Below are 16,471 nucleotides of genomic sequence, written 5' to 3' on the forward strand. Positions count from 1 at the left end.
CTCTTGGGGGAGGGGGGGGGGGGGGGTGTGTGGGTTTGTGAATCAACACTTTAACCACAAAAATATTCACCAAACATCCATCTCATAGTATGGATGTAAACTGGAATACCAAACTAAACATGTTCATCCATAGCATGAAACAATTAACACATATGACACAAGATATTTGGTTACCCAAAAGCCCTCCAATGAGAAGGTAAAATTGGGGTAGGGATGACACCCACAAATCTTCACTGCTGTAGTTGTAAAGTGTACCCTATTAAGGTTACAATAAGTTTGATCATAAACTATGATCTACCCTATTAAAGGCTTACAAAGACTGTTAGGTTACACCCTATTAAAGGATTTCAACACCCTGCTAAAAGTGTAACTGGTTAGAGGACTTTAACTTACAATAAAGTAAGAACCTTGATAAAGGATTTACAAAGCCTACTAGGACTACTCACTTAAGAGATTTTTTACTTCCAAAAGCCTACTAGGACTATATTGTTGGAACAACTAATGATGATGAGATGAGGATTTTTTTTCTTCCATGATCTATCAATTATGTTAATTTCCACTGATGTTAATGTATGTGTACTTAGGTATCTATGTTCCTAATGTAATCAGTCTTGATACAATTGGTATAGTAAAAGTTATAATGAGAAGTGTGGTGTGTGATTGTACACAAAGTTTCTAATAATATTCATTATGATATCATTATAATTATATGGGTCTATGACAAGCTTAGTGAAAGTTATAGTCTGATTACTAGAGATTGGCTTAGCAATGTAAAAACAAAGAAAATGATTTGATCAGTGTAGTCTATAGAATTGGAATCCAATTTTGTGGTTGAAGATATTTTATATTTATGATGTTATTGAATTAATATTTCAACTACACATTTATTTATTTTATGATCATCAAATGAAGTTATTGATTATATTGTATTTTAATGAATAATAGTGAAGAGCAATAAAGAACAATCAATTATATTATTGATCAATATAGGAAAGTTTTATTGTGTAATCAATCAATGATTGCAGGATGTATGATGATGTTTCCATGTTGATGTGGAATGTTGTGCAAGAATTATATTAGTTAGGTTTACTATATATTCATGAAGAAATGCATGTACCTAGGGAAGTGTAATATGTTTTCACTTTCTTATCAAATCATTGCATGATTGGATCCTAATTTTGATGATAGCTAGAGAATGATTCAAATGTGTTTGGAAAACTTATAACAAGGGAATTTAAGGTGGTGTAGAAACCCTAATTATTGTAGTGTATTAGTATTACATTATATTTGATAATTGAGAGTGAGAAGAGTATAAATCAGGTACATAGTGGTGCCAAATTATTAATCAAGTTGTGTGATTTACAAAAGTACAGTATCTAAATGTGAAGAATTTGTATATGCTTGATTGGGTTTGTACTAGTAAGAAATAGTGTTAATCATCAAAAAAATTCACTTGTTCCCTAACAGATGCAACAAGAAAATCCCTTAAGAGGATAGATCCTAACATCATATTTGTGATTTCTTTAACAAGGTGACATTTTAGCTAGTGTTTAAAGTCCTCTCACAAGGATACTCGTAACATGGTAAGGCTCCTAACAGGACTAGAGGGAAATACCTTAATTAGGTGGGTCCTAAAAGGGTATGTCCTTAATAGAACTTATTGTAAGCACTTAATTAGGCTAGGCTCCTCATTGAGGGTACTTCAAAAGAGTGCATTTAACATTCATAGGTGTATGCATTAATTATAGCTTTTTAATCAACCACACTTCAACATGATCCTTACATGAAAAACCATCCTGAAATGAACATTGAGTCATTCACTCAAAACAATTTGGCAAATTGATCTGTTGCCTCCTAACTAGACGGATTATGTTATTGCTCTCAGAACGAGAAGCTAGCAACTAGACCTCTAGTATGAAGGATTTATAGCTAAATGAGAATGTAATATTATACTAGACGAAATACAATTAATCTAAGAATGAAATAAATAAAATTATACTATATGTATGCATATTAAGCTAAGATGATATTATAATGCTAGAAATTGTAAATATCTATAGATGTATGAGCAAGTGAATATTTTAGCATAAATTCGATACGAAATCAATTCAACCTCCCTAATGAGGAATTGAAGGCTCCTTAAATAGAATCCTAGGATCAATTGATGGTCGAGATCAATTGGAATGAATGATTGAGATTGAAGATGAGATTCAATCAGAATGAAAATTCCCCGTGTAGGTGAGGTTAACTAATTTAGATCTGAGTCTGATGGAGAGTTAACTAAGTTTCACCTAAGTGTGAGAACAAGTTAGCTAAGTCAATTCCATTTCGAGTTCTAGATTACTCAAATTTCCCATTTCTAAATTGAAGAGAAGATTTTGGAGAAGATATTTAATTTAATAAAATAGGATATGACCTCATAAATGCATAACTTTAATTACTTGAATAATTAAACTCATTAATTAAAATAATGACATTATCTTATTAAATTAAATATGTTTAATTCCTTTGCACATTAGCTAAAGAAGTAAGATTAATTTAATCAAAGTATGAAGACTTATAATTAAATTAAACTTAATTAATACGTTTAATGTAGCTAATTTGAGTCGATACTTAGGAATTAAATAAAGAGTGTAATTAATGTGGATTAGGGTTTTTTGCATTTGACACTTAGGTCAAGTAACGATAATCAGAATCAAAATTGCCTAGTAAAACAGGTCTTAGGATTGATCAAATTGACTTGAATTGGTTTAGCATGGCAATGTGCCAATTTTGGGGTATTACAATAGGAATCAATATCACTGTGATTTTCACCTACACTAGGTTTTCACTAGATAAATCATGGTATTTTGTGTTGATTTTATGTGGATGATTATTGTTGTTGCATTTTTCTTTACAAGTTAAAGTTGTTAGAGTAAATAATTAATATCTAATTATTTATTCTATTGCTTAAGCTTACTTAGGTCATGCATTTATTTAATAATTTTGTATTTAATGCATGTAGTGGTTAGTTGTTGACAACTCGGGAGTTTGCTCCCTTTTTAGCATATTCCACTTTTTGTGGATATGTGTTGAGTTGTCATTTTTGTCCTCTACGTCCTTCCAGCTTGTTCTACAAGCTTCCTGGAGCTCTTTATATTCGGGCTCTCTCTCATTGTAATATCACAACATCATATCATTTCTCATTGTAAATACATTTCTTATTGTGTTTGCACATATTGTCTCTCATGTCCGTTTAGGGTTTTGCCTGTGCTCCATGCTCCTCCCCTTCTATGGCTTCTCTTTGACAGGTTTCGCATGCAGGTGATCTTGGCGTCTTCGGAGTTGGCTTTCCTCAACTCCAACAAAAGTTTCTTATTACATGCATGTAGTGAATATGTGGAGGAAGAGTTTTATCATATCCAAGTTTTATTTTTTGCTATATTATAAATTCAACACCCCTCCCCCTAGTAATCTTTGGTCTTGACTATTCCAACAATTAGTAGTAGAGCCTAGGTCCTCTTGGTGATAATCTTAAGTCCTCAAGGAAACATATTTGACTATTACGATATTCAAAAGAGAGGCTCCCAAGTTTACAAAGGAAAACTACCTAGTACAACTTGATAGGATGGATTTGTACATCAAAGGAATGGGTGATTAATATTGGAAGCATCTAAAAACTATCTGTGAATTTCCTAAAGGAATCTTATCTATGGAAGAGCTGAAGGAAAATAAAGAGAATACATAAGCACACGAGGCTATTGTAAGTACCCTTTTAAATTCTAAATATATTGATGTTATAGGTCTTAAATACTTTTGAAGTTTGGAAAAAATTAGAACAAGTCTATGGATGTGACTAGCATTTGCAGAAAGCCAAAAAAGAAAGTATCAAAATCAAGTATGATGACATGAAAATGGTAGAAAGAGATAACATAGCTCAATATGGCACTAGAATCAAGGATTTGATTTTTATAATTAGAAGTTTGGGTTGTCTAATTAAAGATAAAGTTATGTTAAGAAATCTAGTACCTACGAATGCCATTAGAGTGTCATTTATCAATGAAATGAGAACTTTTGAGAATGTACCTATTAGTGGACTAGTCGTTAAGCTCACTACTTTGAGCTTTACAACTTTGACAATAGTATTATGAATGTTGAAACAACCTTCAAGGCCTCTATAGTAAGTAATCCTTCAAGGAAAGGTAAAGACATTATGTATGAATATGATATCTTTTCAATTATTTCTAGGGATATTGATGCACTCTTGGACAAAGAAAGAAAACTAGTAAAACTTTACAATTGGTAGAAAGAAAGATACCTAGAGGAACCAATAAGAACAAAGGAAAAATATCTTTTAAATGTTTCTCTTGTAGAAAGATCAGATATATTATTGTTAGATGTCCAAATGGAGGACCAAAGAAAGAAAAAGATACATATAATAAATACAAAGGAAAATTCAAGAAGCAATGCTATGTAGCTGTGGGTAATGGGAAACTGGTGAACATTCTAATGGAAATGATGGAGATGTGATTATATTTATTACAATAAAAGATGATCATCTTGCATAAGAAAAAAAGGAGGAAAAGGCACTTGTATCACACATCAAACCAAGTGATGATTAGATCATATATAGTGGATGCTCACATCACATGAATAGTGAAAAAAAATTATTAAACTCAATGAATTTGATGGTAAAATTATAAGTTTTAGTATTAGTCACCATGTTTAGTAAAAGGTAAAGGCATTATTTGCTTGAATGGTAAATGAATCACTGACGATGCATACTATGTTAAAGGTATAACTCATAATTTGTTAAGTGTGGGATAGTTGAATGAAAAAGGCCACAAACTAGAATTAAAAGGAGGCTTATGAAAAATCATTGAAAAATATGGTGATGATATTTCTATTGGAAGAAAAATTAGAGATAAAATATTTTATTTGAATAATAATATTAACAATTATTTGGTGGCTAAAGTGGAAGATAGCTAGTTATGGCATAGAAGCTTGTACCATATGAATTTTTATAGCTTGGTGAAAGTAAGAAAGGTCACTACAATATGAGGGTTGTCCAAATTGTGAAACCAAGCAACTCAATGTGTAAGGAATATAAACATGGTAAGTAAACTAGTTCATCTTTCAAGAGAAAGTATTTTTTCTTAAGATGTACTTTATTTAGTGCATATAAATCCATGTGGTCCAATGAGATAGAAAATTATAATGGAGATAGACATTTCATCTTATTTATAATGATTAATCAAGAATGATGTGGGTGACATCTTCAAATAGAAATTTGAGGCATCCAATGAATTTTAAACTTCGAAAGAATTGGTGGAGAAGGAAGCAAGAAAAAGCTTAAAGTGTCTATAATCACCTAAAAATGGTCATCTAAACTATTAGCCCCCTTCTTAGCATTTTGGCTAAATTATTTAATCATTTTCCTAAGCCAAATTGCTAAAAATCAATTTATTTGATTTTAACCTATAGTGTGACTATAATATCCTAAGTCCATATTTTATTAAAAGAACATTTCCCTCTTTTAATTAAATAATAGACCCTATTCTTCTAACCCACTCAATATGCACACATAAAGTCTTTTTCCTATTTACAAATTAAAATAAAAGGCTTTTATCTCACATGAAAATTCAACTCTCTCTCATTGGTTGACTTGATCTTGCACATGGATCATGCCAAAATTCAACCCTCAACCTTGATCATCAATTTCTTGATCTTGATATCAACCGTCTGTACACCTTTAAAAGAGAGAGCTCTCTCCTTCTCTAAGGATCTCGATTTTGAGCTAATGTTATACTGCAAGTTTACTTACATATTCTTGGAGCATTTGTGGAGAACTTCTATTCTTCTCATCTCATTCTTTACATTTCCATACTAGCTTAGATCCATTTTCAAGTAGTCTAGTTCCTTTTGCAATAGCTTAGCTCACCTAGTTTAATTAGTATGGCTTGGTAACATTATCATATTGTTAGCATACTTGCATTGTGCATTTCATTCTATCTTAGCTCATTTCTTGCATTACATGTTTGAGACTCCCTTTGACATTGCACTCTTGCTTTTTGTCTAAGGAATCACCCATTGCATGGTGCACTAGAAGGGGTTGTGTCTCTAAGGCTTAGAAGAGAGCTCCTCATATGTACAACCACACACCTTTGCTCTCCATGGACAAGGAGCTCTAAGCTGTCATTCAAGTGTTCCAATCTATGGAATACCTTAGATAGAAGGGTATAGAGAAGTGTAGATTTAAAGTGTACATTTTTGGTGCCCACTATGGATTAGAACATCTTCTTTTTACCTCTGAATCTACAATTTTTTCTTGTATTTTATGTTTTTCTTTTCTTTTCTTTCTACAGACAAAATTATTGTGCGATACTTTGTCAGTATTGTATGATAGTTCTTAGTACTATCATGTGATACTTTACAAGTTTAAGTATTGTACACACATATAGAAGTCTATTGCACCAACATACAAAGTTTTATCACTTGGGTATAGTATGAAATATTGCACAAAATAGAAGTATCATCTCCCTATACTATAAAGTATCGTACCATATTCTTTTAGTAGAAAACTATCATCCAGCTTGGAACTTATTTTTGTTTGAGTTGTTTTGTCAATTTTGGGTCTTTGGGATTCTATTTTTCAAGTTTCTTAGATTTATTTACTATATAATAGAGGGTTGTTGCAAGTTTTTACATTATTGTGGACTAACCCTCTTGTTGGACTAACATTTTTGCTTGTAGGGTCACTCTAAATGCTTTAAAGATTGCTCTAAAAAGAATACATATTAAAGCTTAAAATTCAAAAAGGCTACTAATGATTGTTTGTAGGGTTTCCTAAAAGAATAAAAACAAAACAAACAAGTGTCCTTTATTTCCCTTATTTTTGTGTGTGGAAATATTACTAGTTGTTCATCTTTCATAGGCAGATAAAACTTGCAATTTGGATCTCTTGGTGGTAGGAAAGTATGCTCTTCACCCTTGTGGTAAATCAAAAATCTTGACCCACCTTTAGATTTTGAAAGCAAGGGGCTAATTGAGCTTCTTGAAGTGTTTAGGGGAAATAATTGGAATAGAAGAGTATGCTCTTTACCCTTGCAGTGAATCAGAACTCTCAACCTCCAAAATTGGATCCATTTTGTGTAGTTTAGAACCCTTTAGAGGGCCTTTTCTTGAGAAATCAAGAGGAATGACCCAAGTGGGGACAAGCGAACCTAACTATTCTGACCCACTATAAACTCAAGGCTATCAAGGACACAAAACCTTGGTAGACATAGTGCTTGTCTTCACTTAGTGTGAGTACTTGTGGGATTGGGACCGTGAGGAAATGCTAGGCAAGAATGCTTAAGGTACTTTTGTCACCACGAGGTTTGTTACTTGCCACAACATAAGGTGTCCCATAATTGGGAGCAAGGGGAGTACTATAAATGAAATCCCTATATAAATACCATAGGTTAGAAGCTACCCTATTTTTCTACTCAACATCTTGGTGCAAGGACCAATCCTAGTAGATTATCTAGATCACCCCAAGATTTTACATTCACCATTTGTGTCCCCTTGGTTATGCCAATGAAAAAGCCAATATCTCTCCTGGGTAACCACTTGGTATGAGGTGAAGGGGCATTAAGCATGGGCCAAGTTGTTAAGCAATGAATCATAACCTTAGGTAGTATTTCTTGGCATGTGTTTTTGAATGTGAAAGACTCGTGTAAATGTTCTTGAACATCAAAAAACTTCATTAACATTCATAGAAATTTTCTTTGATATCCTAATTACATGTTGGCAAGGTTGCTTTGTCCCTTGTCCACCTGATTGACACACGTTAAATCCCCTTACTATTTTCAAACCATGTCATTTTCTACTACAAATTGAGGTCCTATATTGTCTACACTACACTCCGGTCTAAAACATTCATGAAATTAACTCAAAATATAGATTTTCAAGCTCTAAACTACATTTTTCATAGTTCACTAGCCCTTTATCATATGGCCTGCTAAGAAATATCATGCGATATTCTGCACCTATCAAAGTATCATCTTCTTGTTATAAACTCTGTCACTTGCTAGTTGTCAAGTCTATCGCATTATTCAAGGAATTTTATTACATGATAGAAAAGTATCGGCCGGCTATAGTAAGGTTTATCGTATGATAATTTTTGTTGACCTTGTATTATCTGACCTTCTAAGAAATATCACCCAACTTCTATTGCTTCCAAAAAAGAATCAAATTTTCATCATAACTAACTTAGGGGTATCGTCACTTCATCCTATCTGAGCCTGATCTAAAATTTGCATGTTAGGTACTATCCTAAGTCAAAATGGTGGGTCTAGTTTTTTAAAATGTAAGCTAAAAAATGTTGCTAATGGTCACTTGTTAAAATCCAGTTACCTCTCTATGCTAGCTACTTTCTATAAAGCTTCTTCCTCATCTTCCTGGCTCAAATCATTAGTGTTGTAAATTCTTGAGCACTCTCGATAAGCCACTCAGTTATTTTATCTTTGAAAAGTGATTGCTCTTGACTTTACAATCTTCAAATCTGTAACACTTTACCTCATCTTATTAGATGAAGACATACCCTTACATGCCAGTTGCGACTAGGTTCCAAGTTAGTAAAGGGAGTCATCCCTTTTTCACTTTTGAACAATTAGTAACTCCAAATAGGTGTCCTCGTGGACAACCTTGTGTAGAGGAACCTATCTCTATTAAGCCACAAGAGGCTAACACTTGGCATAACCTTCTTTATAGCTTTAAGAACCCGTTTAATGCACCCTTCGATATACCTAGGACTAAAGACAATGTGTCACTCATCATGCATCCTGAAGAGAGAAGAAATCTCATAGAAGAAAAAGAGTGACAAGAAAAAGAAAAACTACAAGAGGCTATATGCATGGCCACTAGGGAAAGATCTTATCATCGAGATGACACCAATGCTCATGTGCATAATGTTGAAAATAAACAGAGTTACTATAGCAATCCCTTTCATAACATTCATTTTGATGACAATGATGGAAATGACACACCTCCAAAAACTCCTAGAATAAATGTTGAAGGGTGTCCATCACCACCTAGACCCTCACAATCACATCACAAAAGTGAGAAAAATGATGAAATCACTAGTGGAGACCTTATGAGATTTCAACAAGACAAGGTTTCCCAAAGGCTAATGTTAAAAAGCCTTTGAACAAAATGGTGACTAGTATTTTCATACATGATAGTTAAGGGATGTAAACTCCTTCATGACTTTGATGTACAAAGAATCATCCAAAAATGAGAACCTGCTAAAGTTGAGATCTTGAGAGAGGAAATATGAGAACTCAAAAATCAACTCGCTCAATTACAAGTTTCCAAGGAACAACCTAAGACCTCTTTTGTTGAATCAATATGTGCTCTTCTTTTCGATAGAATTTTTTACATGGTCTCATTTCCTAGGGCTATAGAGATTCCTAAATATGATAAATATGATGGAAATGGTGATCCTCACAATAATTTAAGGAACTTCTATGCTCTTAGTATGAAATTTATGCACAAAGAAACTTACCTTATGAGGTTGTTTCCTAGGAGCTTGAGGGGCCAAGCTATGGAATGGTTCACAAATTTATCACCTGCTCTTAATTCATTTGATGAATTTGCATACTGCTTCATCCATGAATATTCTTATAACATTCAACATCCTATTACTCTATTGGACTTATGCAATATAAAGCAAAGACAAGGTGAAACCTTTGCAACATACCTCCAACGATGGAGATCTTTACACTCTAGGTACCCTTAGCAAATTCCTAAGACTGAGAAGATTGACATTTTTTTCAATACACTTGTACTTGAACTCTACTATGATCTTAGGAAACAACTATTTACATCCTTCAATGACATGGTCAAAAGTGCATAGCACATTGAGAACTTTGTTGTTAAGAAAGGTGACATTATGTTGAATAAAGACAAAAGTGACAATGAGAATGGCAAAGATTAAAAAAAATTGTGTAATAAAAATAAGTATGTCATCAATGATAGAGTAGTGGATGCTCTTAAGACCAAGGAATCAATCTTTAATATTTCCAATGCTATCTATGTTGCAAAACAATAAGAGACTTCAAAGTCTCAGACCTTTGATGAAACAAAAAAAAACTTCTAAGCCAAATCGTGTTTATACACCTATGGTAGAATCTTATGAAGTGGTCTTAAAGACCTTGCTCACAAATAAGCTTGTCACTCTTCCAGCTAACTCCCGACCCTATAACCCACTTGTCAAACCTGATTGGTGGAGAGATGATCATTTTTGCAACTATCATAGGAGTAAGGTACATGACACTAAAAATTTCTTTAAACTCAAATACGTTATCCAAGACCTCATTGACAGAGGAAAATTCATAATGGATGGCTTAGTAAAAACCTCTGATCATAAAGCCTTCAAACAGTCATTACCTGAATATAAAAAAGAGGAATCATCCCATGCTAACAAGAAAAATCATGATGCAAAGATCAATTATAACTACGTTCACACAGATAATGTTAGAAAAATGCTAGAACCTGTTGAACATCTTTGCATGATGGGTCCTAAATTTGACCAAGAAACCAACTATGACACTGATGATGAAAAACCTAAGGTAGTCTTAAGAACATGAAATGCCCAACAAAATTCTAGAGACACTAGAGCTAAGGTAATTCTTAAGGTGGCATAACCATCCTCTTCACATAGTGATACACTTAACATTGTCACTAGGGGGCAATCCAAGGTTGTCCTCAAAGTTTCAAATGATCCCAAGAATTCTTCCTCATCCAAACAAGTAGCTACCTTGATTATATCCAGTTATGATCTTGTCAGCTAGCTGCAATGAACCCCTACACAAATATCCATCTTTGAGTTGCTAGAACTATCTCCTTTGCACAAAGAAATTATTGAAAAAGCTCTACACATAGCCAATGTTCCTATAGATATTGATGTTGAGCAATTCGAAGCTATGGTGAATCATATCTCCTCGCTTCACTACCTCACATTCTCTAAAGAATATGACAAGTAATTTAGTCATCCCCATAACCTAGCTCTTCACATCAAGGTCCAAATATTTTGTACTTGCATCCATCAAGTCTTGATAGACAATGGTGCTAGGTTAAATATCATCTCCTTCAATGTGATCCAACAGTTAGGCATGTTTGAATTTTCTATTGACCCTAGGCGAAAACTCACTATCAAAGCCTACGATGAGGTTGAATGACCTGCCAAAGGTCTTATTGTGATGTTGATCCATATGGGTCCTATTGAAAAAGATGTGGTCTTTCAAGTTTTAGACATCCCACTAACATATAATCTATAGCCAGGAAGACCATGGATCCATGACATGCAAGCGGTGTCGTCAATATACCACCAGTGCATAAAGTTACCTTTCAATGGCATCAAAATAATTATTCTAGTGGATAATTAAATATCTATCAACATGTTGTCTGTTGTTGAAATATTAGTCCCCCACAATCACTCTTCCCATGAGATTAAATCATCCCTTAAGGAGTGTGAACATAAATTGAAAATGATGAGCCTTGGTATGGGAAAATACACTCTAGACTCTATTGTTGCTTTGTTGATTTCTCCTAGATCTTATGGGAGACCTTCTAAGAAACTAAAGCCCTCAGCTTCTACTATGACCATTCTTGGAATCTTTGTCCAATCCTCTATTCTCTTAGAAGCTAGAAAAATAAGATCAAGCTATAAGATTGGATTTATAGGGAAGAGGAAGGTATTGAGGAAGTTACAATCACCACTTCTATTTCTTCGAAGTGCTATGGAAAAGGCTACAAATTCATAAAAAATATGGGATATCATGGCCAAGTATCCCTAACTAGTGATATGAAAGCTCTTGTAGAACTCTTAAGTCATACTAAGGAACATAAAAATAGAGATAGTGTTGGACTAGGCTTTGGCATCGAAGATGAATTACCAAGGTTTGATGGAAGAGCTCTTATGATTAGTGACTCAAAGGATGAGGATCCACCCTTTGCTACTACTGTTCTCCAAGAAGAGGATTTCATGCCCCCTACTTCTCTTCTTTGTCAATGGTCACCCATAATAATGCTGAGGCTTCCACCTTTAGATAACATGAACCTGATGAATGTGACCATGAAGATCCTAACAGAAGAAGGATAAGAGAAAATATTGCTCACTTGATAGCCCAGAACTAGAGCACAGATTTTGGTGAATATTAATGGGAATCTCTCTCATATACATCTTGTGGGTTAAGAGTGGATGTCATCCATGCTTATGCCACCCAACCAAACGTAGTTGATGAGTCTTATCTAGGGTTTGATGAGTTTGGTTCATAATCTACTCTGGTGGATCATGCCAGTCCCTCTAGGTCTATTCCTAATTTGGATTCCTTCAAAATTTTCCCTATGGGATTGCCCTCTCATGTCATTGATGATGACTCATTCCACATCAATAACCTTGAAACCTCCACTTTCCTCTCATTACTCCACCTACTCAACATCAAAGACTAGAACTATTATCTTTTCATAAAGACTATGAGATTGCCTGCTACCTCAATGCCATTGAACCTATGATATCTTCCACTAGCAAACCCACAGTTCACATGACAAAAATAGATATCAAGTACCTTAGTCAAAAAATCAAAAGAAAAAAACAAATGTTCAGATAGCAAAAACTACTTTGTGGTGGTGCTTGAACCTCAAAAAAGTAAAAACAAAGATGCATCCAAGGGTAAAAACCTCTTTGAGACACTTGAGAATGAGGTACTTGTTAGTTTGCCAAGTTATTTTTAGGATATATCTTTGGTTCTAATTGAACCTACATATCTTATTAATCTTGGTACAAAAGAGGCTCCCAAGATCATTCATTTTGCTTAATCACTATCAGCTGAGGAAAAGGAGAACTTCACTAAGCTCTTCCAAGAAAAGAAAATAAACTTTGCATTGACCTATTCAAATATGCTTGGCCTTGACACAAATCTAATCATGCATCACCTATCTATTTCTCCTAGTGTCAAACCCATCAAGAAAAATGTGTCCACATGTTTCTCTCTTGGTTAATCATGTCGATGTTCCATTAAGGTGGCAGAAAACACTGGGTTTAAGGCTCAGATTATAGAGTTGGAGAAGGATGAAACAAAGCCAAGAGATGAGTATTGATTGCTCAATCTACACAATAATGATAAATATATGATTTTCAGGTGGAGTATGGCAAAAGAAGGCTTAGATGAAATCAAATATATTGAATGAATCACAAAAAAGGAAATAAATGTTTTGGAAGTAGTTGGAGATGTTAAGGCTCTGCCAATGGGAAGTAGTTGAAGATCTATACGCTAAAGGCAGTAGAGTATAGGCATAATTAAATCGTAGACTCCTACATTAAGTATCACCTGCCAATTTTGCAACTACTTTCCTAGTTTTGTCTAAATACAAAGAATGTTTTAAAGGTAAGATTGTAGAAATATCTTGGTATTCATTCTTCTAGTATTTTTTTGACATGTGCCCCTCCCATCTGAAGCTTGTTGTAATCCTTCTCTATTTAAGGATTTCCAAGATGTGGATTAGTGGTTCTAGTTTTTATGCAAAAAGTAGTTTTGACGTGATCTCTTAGGAGTCCTTCATAATACTTCTACAGACTACTTTGTAACTAGCTTGATGAATTTTATTAAACTACCTTTGGAGCTTGAATAGGAACAATTTAGAAGCCCTTCTTATTAATGAAATCAGATTTCCACAATCCATGATTTATAATGCTAAGTTTCTGGAATAGATTGTGTAGAAATTTTTCATCAACGTTTCGAATCACACTACATGATCCATCATCAGGAAGAGAGAGCAAGAGGTGTCAAACAATGTGATATGTAAGTTACTAGTTTGATGTAACTTTTCGTGTTTTGTTTTGAGTCCTTGAGTTTATGTCTTATTTTTATTTGCAAGTGAATTTTGGAATACTCATATAGGTTACAAGTTGTGAAATTGTGCCTCTTTTCAGGTTATTAATTGTGAGTATCATTATTCCCATTAGTATCTTGCTTAAAGTTCATCCTTCTTGTGAAGTATTTATGTACGAGTTTTTTGAGGTCAATATTGTGCCAACCTTGAACTATTTAATAAAGCTTCATCATGTCAAGTCAATAATCTTCTCATCCTAATGTTTGGTGCATCACCTTAAGTTCAGTTAAGTTTACCTTTCAGTATTTACATTTCATGGAAGTAATCCTGCTATCTCTTTCCCTCCCAAGTTTTAATTTTATGTTTGAAGAGAAAATAGGTGAAGTATCATAAGAAACCAACCTAGAACTTGAAGATTCACTCCTATTTATGGTACAACCACTATCCAAGAGTGTTTCCATGCTTCTTAGAGTGACTGAGTTTTAGAATTCAATCAAGGTGCAACTTTTAGAGATTACAATGCCTATGCGAAGATTAGACCCTAGGGTGATTGACGATGTCTGTAATGCTGTGGAAACAAAGATTTCAGAGGATATTAAAGAAAATTTCATATCTGAGATGGAGTTGATGAAGAATGAGAAAATGAGAGCTATCACTAGTGTACCTATGAATATGGGTACCGAAGATTGATACAAGGAAGCTGTTAAAGACTTTGAAGTTGTTGGATCTAGTGGTGAAGACATAGATGATCATATGGAGAGACCTATGGAATATATGGCTTGCTAGTTTGATAGATTTGGTGTTCACTTGAAGCTGAAGAATATGATGGATGTTTCTAATTTCTTAGGTACTTTGAATCCTTAAGACCTAATTAATTGGATTGGTGAGATGGAAGACTACTTTGAGTTGGAGGATATTGGAGATCTGCTCAGAGTGAGTTTGGCACAAACTAAGTTGAAAGGACACAATACTTTATGGTGGAAAGAATTTCAAAGAGGCCCGGAAGAGAAACATGAAATGAAGATCACTAGCTGGAGATTGATGGTGACAAAATTGAAGACTAAGTTCATTCCTGTTGGTTATGAACTTGAGTTGTTTAAGAGATTGTAGAATATAAAATAGAAGGATATGTATGTGAAAGATTACATTGAAGAGTTCTACAAGTTGACTATTCAGTATGTGCATAGATAATTTTCTAAAGAATAGGTGGCTAGATATATTAATGACTTGAAATTCAATATTCAGGATGAGGTTGGTATGTTGAAGATTGATTTGGTTGGGGATGCCTATCAGTATGCCTTGAATGCATAAGATAATTTGAAAAGAAGACATAAAGGTAGTTCCCATGGGAAGGAGAAGCAAGACCACTTAGTAAAGGAAAAACATACAACTAAAGATGAACCAAAACTTGTTGAGTAGAGGAAGAGGATGGGTAAGGTTACATTTAAAGATACTTTCTTTCGTTATGATGTAGAAAGACATAGAGCTTATGAATGTTCCCAGAAGGATGGTGATAGAAGAGTTGTTGTGGTGAATGAGAATGTAGACTAGGTCAATGAACTTGAGCAAGAAGGGGAGAATTTGCTAGTGCGACAAGTACTATTTGGTAAAAGGGTATTGGAACTTTGTCAAAGGAGTAATTTGTTTCTTACTTGTTGTAAGTATGGTGGTAAAATCTGTAATGTGATTGTGGATGGTGGTAGTACTTATAACCTTGTTGCTAAGGAGATGGTTTAGAAACTTGGTTTAAAGAGAGTGAGACATCCTTGTCCTTGTAGGATTGGCTAGTTGCAAGATGAATATGCTTTGGAAGTAAGGGAGTAGTGTCTTGTTGATTTTTAGATTGGGTAGTATAAGGATCAAGTATTGTGTGATATTGTGGACATAAGTAGATGTCATATATTACTTAGTAGACCTTGGCAGTATGATTGTAAGGCTATGCATGATTGTGTCAAGAATGTGTTTATAATTGAGAAGGGTGGTAGGAAGTTTTCACTAATTCCTTTGTAGAATGAAGAATTTGGTAGAAGGAACCTAAGTTTTGGTAGAAGGATTCTAAAAGGGTTAGAGATCAGTGTGGAAAAAAAACCTGTGGTACACCAAGGAAGAATATGATGAAATAGAGAAAATAATTGACTATTATTGGAAGTGGTTGGCAGAAGTCTAATAGAGGAAAGAATGTGCAAATCAATAACTTGGAGGACATGTATGTGAAGAACCAGTTTGGGATTTACGTGCTGAATCTCATAAAATATTTTGCCACCCTCCAAGAACATATTTTTTGCACCTGGGATGTCTAATGTAGGAGCCTCTTGGGGTAGTTAGTAATCTTGCATGTTGGAGTGTTGGACCTTGGAGTTGGAGAATTTGATCATCAAAGGGATGTTGCTCAATTATTATTAGGTTCAATATTGACTGAGGAGCTCGATTATTGAAGGATCTTGTTTATTCTTGTGATGTTCAGTCACTCTTGGGGTGTAAAGTTGACCGAGTAACTCAACACTTGACGGAGCTTGACATACACTGTGTTGCTCGACTTATACTACATTGCTCGATATTTATTTAGTGTTCGACATGTATTATTGCTCAGTGATGCTTGGAGGTTTTTTTGTTGGCG

The sequence above is a fragment of the Cupressus sempervirens genome, chromosome 8 (genome assembly GCF_028749045.1).
Source record: "Cupressus sempervirens isolate cs-2001-9-10 chromosome 8, ASM2874904v1, whole genome shotgun sequence".
NCBI classification, from domain to species: Eukaryota; Viridiplantae; Streptophyta; class Pinopsida; order Cupressales; family Cupressaceae; genus Cupressus; species Cupressus sempervirens.